The following is a 7,330-nucleotide window of genomic DNA, read 5'->3' as shown; positions in this document are numbered from 1 at the left end:
GGACTATTTTGACTAAAAAGCCTAATAATAAAACGTAAGAGCATTTAGTCTCTCTAAATGAGCTCCTAATTCGAATTTAGGGAGGATTTCAAATGAATCAACTCCAATCATGCTCCGTTTCACCTCCTAAAATAGGAATTCCTAGGCGCTAGGTGACTGGTCACTGCTATGATCGATCCCTAGCCGTTTATAAAATAAGAAAGGACGCCTAGATTTGCCTAGGTGCCCGACTGGCTGCCTTAACCTGACTAAGCACCGGCCCAATCCTGCTAGGTGGGCACAGATAACTTTCACCATACATTTTATCTTTTCAATAAATTGCAAGAAACTTGTTAGACACTTGGATTAACATGCTTTATATCCTTGTTCCTCATTGTTTCAACATGTTCTAGTACTTTACATAACTTGTATATTGTTGCAAATAAACTAGAGAATAAGAGAGAATACAGAGAGACAAGAGAGAAAATGAAGGACAAATCAAGGAGTGTTTTCTTTCTCATTAGAGTGCCTATTTATAGTTGTTGGATTTACATAGAAAGGTGTTTAACTATTGAGCTATGACATATTGACCCAAAAGTGAACAACTAGATAATGAATAATATTTATAACACTCCCGCTTAAATGTTCACCAATTAATGATAGTTGCCTCGATAAAATCTTACTTGGAAAAACCAATTGGGAAAAAAAATTAGAGAAATACCAAAATAATATACAAGTATTTTATTAAACTTCATGGTGAATACACGCCATATACACAAATAGCTTTACAGACTTACCAAGAGTTCACTCTTTACTCTTTCAAGAATATGTTGCAACGATATAATTTTAGTTTGAACGAACAAAAGTACTCATTGAGGCAATATAAACCAAATTTATCTAGAATAGGTTTTGAGTACATATTTTGTGCTTTATGCTCTTAAATTGAAATCTTTGGATAAGAATTTCATGGCATTTTCATACTTTAAAAAATGGCTTCAAGTAATAAATTATCAAGTGGTTGGCATGCAGTCTCCACATGCCATAAGTCTCACATCTAAAGTAACACTGTACTTACATAAATGTGACTGCATATATGAAGCATCATGCCATACTGGTGAGTTTATTTCACTTCATTACAAACGCCCAAGATTTGGGTGTAAATTATAGGTTTCTTTATTCCATGTTTTCCAATAGCTCTTAAAAATGAAATTTGCACCTTTCCAATTTGGCTTTATTTTATTTTTTTTCAATTTGTCGACATTTAATGAGAAAATGCGACTAAATAGTTTTAATGATATGAGCAGCTACTGTAATTAAAAATTATCAATTATCATCAATTTTTTATCCAAACAATTCTCCTACGCATGTGTAATTTATAGGTATTTTAGTGCTTGGGTACAAATGCCTCTTTGGGGCTTCCGTTGTCACATCTAGGACAAACATCTTAAGGTGGAAAACTTATAGAATTGGATCATACCATCCGATGGAGAGTTATTTTCAATTAGGGCTTGAACTTTATTAATATCCACTAACGAGGAGTTCAAGTTTGGAACCTATAAATCTGGCGATTTGAGTACATGCAACAGATTAATGTACATCACTTATGAGACAAAAACGGATGTAGCAACGCTGATTGACAACCTTCATGAAATTGTCATTTATCCCCTAACAACGAGAAAATTGTAGCAGATATGAGCACAACCAAGATGAAAAAAAAAAAAAAGAAAAAAAAAAGACACTTGAATCCCAATTTGTATGGATGACCCATCTTTGTGTACATGACAAGATTTTTACCACCTACAAAAGTAGGGATATCATAGTTTCTTAGCTCAAGTAAGGTCGTTCTCTACAGAGATTAGTTAAAAAAATTTATGTAAAATCAAATTTTAATTAATTATTTAAAACAAAGTTTGGCTAAAAGGTTGATTTTATGACCTAAAATAATAAAAATGAATTTTAAATTAAAACAATTAAAGAAAGCGGCAAAGTAAAGAAAACGGTTTTGAAAATCAATTTAAGCACTAGGGTTTCGCCGTCACCTCATACGTAGTTTTCTAATTACTTATGACTTATACATGCATATTTTGAAGGTTAGGTTTTCCTAAAGTATGCTCTACTTGGACCCTTAACATAGAACGTATATCAAACATGCAACTCGTCTGTGGTGTCCATATCGAATCTAAACATGCAAGACTCATTAAGCTCTGTGAAAACTTTTTGAAAAACCATGCAACCCTTAAGGCGTGGTGTTCATCCTAAGTGATGTTACACATATGAACCAAGAAACTTTCGTCAATTTCAGGGATAGTCCCCTACCAAAATTGCATCAAATTACTTCTTTAAATATCCTAATGGTGATCAAGCATCAAGACAATTAGATAATTTCAAACACAGTGATTAATAATTCAAAACCTACATGCATAATGTCATAAGAAAATTGAAAATAAACTACATATTATTGCTAAGGCTCGTGGCGTCGCCCTAGCAAAAAATAGAATTAGTTACGCACAATCATAAAACAAAAAGAAAACTAACGATAATGGCTTGAAAACTTTGAATGTTAACAAAAAACCATGTGATAATTTTATTTAAGGTAACTTTCATGAAAAAGGTTTGAGCTAAGTTTATTTTAACAAAAAAACTATGCTATAACTTTATTAATGGAAAAAAAAATTAAATTTTAACGAAAACCCCTTAAATTTTAGTAAAAATGACAAAAGAACTTAAATTTTAATGAAAATGACACCATTAAATAAAAAAAAATGACATGCAGTTTTTATTAAACTAAACAGTACTACAATATTTATTGGTCCAATTTCATAAATAGTGTCTAATTCTTGGTCTACTTTCATAAATAATGTCTAGTTTCTGGTCATGTTTCATACATAGTACCTAGTTATTGGGTTTAGTTTCATAAATAATGTATAGTAATTGGTACAGTTTCATAAATAATGTCTCTTTCGTAGTTCGAATTCATAAATAGTACTTAGTTATTGATCCACTTTCATAAATATACCTAGTTCTTGGTCATGTTTCATAAATATTGTCTAGTTCTTAGTTTAGTTTCATAAATAGTGTATAGTCCAGTTTCATAAATAGCTTCCACCTATTGGTTTAGTTTTGGAAATAATGCCTAATTCTTGGTTTCGTTTCATAAGTAGTGTCCAGTTTCATAAATAGGGTCTACTTATTGGTCTAGTTTCATGAGTAGTTCTACTTATTGGTCAAGTTTTATAAATAGTGTTTAATTCTTGGTTCAGTTTCATAAGGTTTGAAACTTGGACCCTTTTTGGTCCTGCAAAAGCACCTATTGTGCCAAAAACAATGAACCTATAAGTGATCCTTTAGATCAAAACCTCGAGAAGGTTATGTTCTCAATAATTATTCAAAAAGCTGTTTTCAATTACCAAATTAAAATTTCCTCACATTTTTCACATACCTACAATAATAAATGTAGCTCTCCATCCAATTTCTTGAGCTTGGATGTCATCTTGGAGAAATTTTTTGTTATGCCCGTGACGCAAATGGTACACCCCCTGTTATTATGTAAGTGGTGAGAAATTTTATTTTTTATGTTATTAATTTTTTAACATAAGAATCTCACAACTTGTATAGAGACACGTGATGTATCATCCCGTGTTTTGGGCACAATGAAAAATCTATCGTCATCTTGACTGCTATTGGAAAACAACACCACAAAAATAATACTGGAGAATGTAATTCAATTTGAAGTTTTTTTCTTATTCTAAGCAAAAAAAACAAAGAAATAAAAAAATAAAATAAAATCTATTAATGTAGCTGACTATAGGGGAAAAAAGTGGAGTGTGGAAAAGGGAGGTGGGGGGACACGGCGACTGCAATTTGAATTTTTTATGGTTTTTTTATTTTTTATTTTTTTGTTTTTAGTATTAAATAAAGTTAATGAATGATTTTTTTATTTATTAAAATACAAAGATTTGAAGTACTTTTCATTAATTTTTATTTTATTTAATGATTATGACAAAATCCAATACTAAATCAATCTAATTAAAATGGCTCAAACAATGAAATTTTCGATTTTGCCCATAACGGCAAGTCTTTGTCTGTTTAACATCCCTCTTCCTTTCTAGATCTCTTTGTTATTCCTACCTCCTTACAACTTACTGTTGGGGTAGATTAGCATCTATAGTACTTTTACTAAGAACATGCTCCACCTCCTGAATATTTTGTCTTAACTCATGAGACAACTTGTCCTGTGATGGAAATTTCGCGATACTAGGAAAATATGCTCGAGCCACAAATAGGTGATCCTTCAATCTCTTAATCATAGCATCGTTCATGTTTTCTCTATGTTGTTCACGCCAAAGGTAGTAGCTCCCAAAATTTCCACAAAAAAAAAAAAAAAAAAACAGCAAAAAGGTAGTAGCTCCCAAACTTCAACTCACATGATTTTCCACTTTGATCCGTACTACCTTCGCATGGTCAAAGATTTGAGCTGACGGTTCCATGCACTCCAAGTCTGAAATATTTTCATATGGTCATTATATGGGGTGATTTGATGGCTGCATTGATATTTTTTTTTGTTAAGTCTGCAATTTTCCCTTTTTTTTTTCTTCTTATCTTCTTTTGGTATATATAGTCAAAAAAATGTTGGCGGTATCTATTTATTGGTATATATAGTCAAAAAATGTTGGCGGTATCTATTTTTTGACAAATTGGTTAATTGGGAGTGGTGGGTTTATTTATTTTCTTGACTTACTAGTCTTCATTTTTTGAATCACGGTGTGTTAAACGCGACTTACATGTTTTAAATGTATTTGTATGCGAAAATTGACAAAAGGAAAGTTAAATATTTAAAGTAAATGAATAATCTTAGATTATACTAGAAGAAATCCCTCATAAACCAATTAAAGTAGCTGAATTCATATAATAAAATTGGTCTTTATAGAATTTATATTAAGAATATAGAAAATAATATTTAATAAACAATTGATTGAATCACATTATTGCTAGCCATTGTGAGGCTAAGCACACATCCTCCCCTTTAGCGTAGATAATATATTTTGTTAAAAAATAATAAATAAATAAATATCATTTGACAACTAATTTAATCACATTATTACCCGCGTGCAAAATACTTTTTTTATAACCGGCACTTAATAAACAACTGGTTGAATCACATTATTGCTAGCCCATTGTGAGGCTAAACCCATCCTCCTCCATCTTAGTGTAGATAATATCGTTTGTTTAAAAAAATTAAAAATTAAAAAAAAAATAATAATAATAATTTAACAACTAATTTAATCACATTATTATTGTTTGCAAATCACATTATTATCCTCGTGCAAAAAACATTTTTTATAACCGGCATTACACGCTTTTTAAGATGTTTTGAACGTCTTTAACAATAGAGAATAATATTTAATAAACAATTGATTGAATCACATCATTGCTAGTCCATTGTGAGACTAAGCCCACCCCCTCCCCCCTTAGTGTATATAATATCGTTTGTTAAAAAAAATTGTTAAAAAAAAAAAAGAAATCATTTGACAACTAATTTAATCACATTTGAAAATTACAAAAATAGAAAAAAAGAAAAGGTACCTTTTGCTGCTACTCTTGAAAAGCCAAAAAAATTAGATCCTAAATACTAATTATATGCAGATTATTTGCTTGTAGCTAAAGAACAGAACCAACACACACGCAAATAAAAAAATTCATGAAATTTGTTTCTACTAATCTATAAATCCGATTTGAATTCGAATTCACAGGAAAGAAATACATAAATCCATGAAAAAAATTTAGCCATATGTAAAAAGAAATAAAGTGTAAAGTAGATGACTTCATCAGAGAGCTTACCTCTGCAATCGTTGCCAACTTGAAGAAATAAAGCATGGTCCTGCAAGCAGCCACAATAATCAACACAACGCAAAAAAACAAACTAAAATACCAAAAGCAGCATTTAACATAAATGCCAAATTCTGGCAACACAGTATTTCTCTACTAAACTCACATTTTCCTGAATCTAGTTCAAACAATCATCATTTAGCTTCAATACTACTGCATTTTGCCAAGAACAATGGTCCCTGCTTGGGAAGATCCAGAAAATGGTTTGGTTGACTCATTTTCAAAACGAACAAATTTAAATAGGCATTTCAGGAAAGACATAGGGTAACATGATTGGTTCTTTGTACTTCATAAAATCTTCATGCATATGTTGTTTGCTTCTTTCTACAATTTTGATAATAATCTACATTACTTGGGTAAAACTCAAAACATTCAATTATTACCTCAGAATATCCTTGACAAAGAGCATGTATTTGGCAAACTGCTGAACATTTAATTGCTGGTCAATAAGAAGAGGTATGAGCAGCGGGAGTACATGCTCTGCAACAAATTCCACCCCATGCTGAAAATCCTGAAGCAAAGACAATGAATTATATCTTGTAGCTTTGTAATAAATTTATAATACATAACGATATTAGGGTAAAATGCTACGGAAGACAGATAAAGCAACCTTTGGAGAACAGTCTGCTAATGCTGAGGATATATCAACGAAGAGATCGTTGGTGGTTCAAGCTGACCAATAGCGATCTCTTGCACTGGCCTTCGGACATAGTTTTCAGCAAAGCGGACAATCCAGCAAACCTTAACGGCGGCCGGAGAACCACGGAACCAAGGGTAAAAATACAGAGAAGATGGCAAGAGAGGAGAAATGGAAAGCATACGAACAAAAAGCAACATGGGTATTGGCTAATTTCCCAAACCCCACTCCTGCTAAAGCTACATGCCATTGATTATGATTAAAAACTAAATTAATCAGATCAATTATCGCTGATAAATAATGGGTTAAGTTTGTTTTCATGAATTCAGGCTCAAAATACGAACTGTAAATCCAGATTTTTAAAATTTAATTGCTTTATCTCCTTGCCCGATAAAACCTCCTCCGTTAGACCTCAGAAACAGCAGAAAATACTGAAGTAGAAAGCCCCTTTCAAAAAACCCTAACCCTAAATTGCCTACAACTCAGAAACCGAAAAAAGGAGATTTGATGTTTTGTGGTGGTGGAGATTGGGGTTGTGAGTTGAAGCAGTGGAGGAGAGAGCGACACAAGCAGAGGTTTGTGAGACAGAAGTCGAGACTCACCAAATCGCGGTGAAGCAAGAATGAAGTGGTGTGGAACAAAGAAGCAGGGCATTATTTAAAACTAAATTTACAAAATTACCCTTGTATTATTTTATGCGTTAAATTTTGCTGTTTTGATTTTTTTTGAGCCTAGGGCCAATTTGATCCAATCATTTTTATCGAAGTGTGTGACCAAACTGAAGCTCCAGCTTTATATATAAAAGATGTGTTGTTTCTTTTATTAAAT

The 7,330-nt window shown here is 31.9% G+C and overlaps 1 long non-coding RNA gene across 1 annotated transcript; it reads right to left on the bottom strand.

The window, feature by feature from the left end:
* Positions 1-5,442: 5,442 nt before the first annotated feature.
* On the bottom strand, positions 5,443-7,106 carry LOC125471146. Its single transcript, XR_007253416.1, has 3 exons — positions 6,476-7,106; positions 6,249-6,376; positions 5,443-5,857 (listed from the first exon to the last, which is right to left on the bottom strand). It is a non-coding gene; the product is annotated as an uncharacterized LOC125471146 (long non-coding RNA).
* Positions 7,107-7,330: the final 224 nt, after the last annotated feature.

Source organism: the organism of the source record quoted next, unplaced genomic scaffold (genome assembly GCF_019419815.1).
Source record: "Pyrus x bretschneideri cultivar Hongxiangsu unplaced genomic scaffold, Pyrus_bretschneideri_v1 Contig58, whole genome shotgun sequence".
NCBI lineage: Eukaryota > Viridiplantae > Streptophyta > Magnoliopsida > Rosales > Rosaceae > Pyrus > Pyrus x bretschneideri.
Note: the sequence above shows the minus strand (reverse complement) of the source record. Positions and strands in the feature narration are given on the sequence as shown.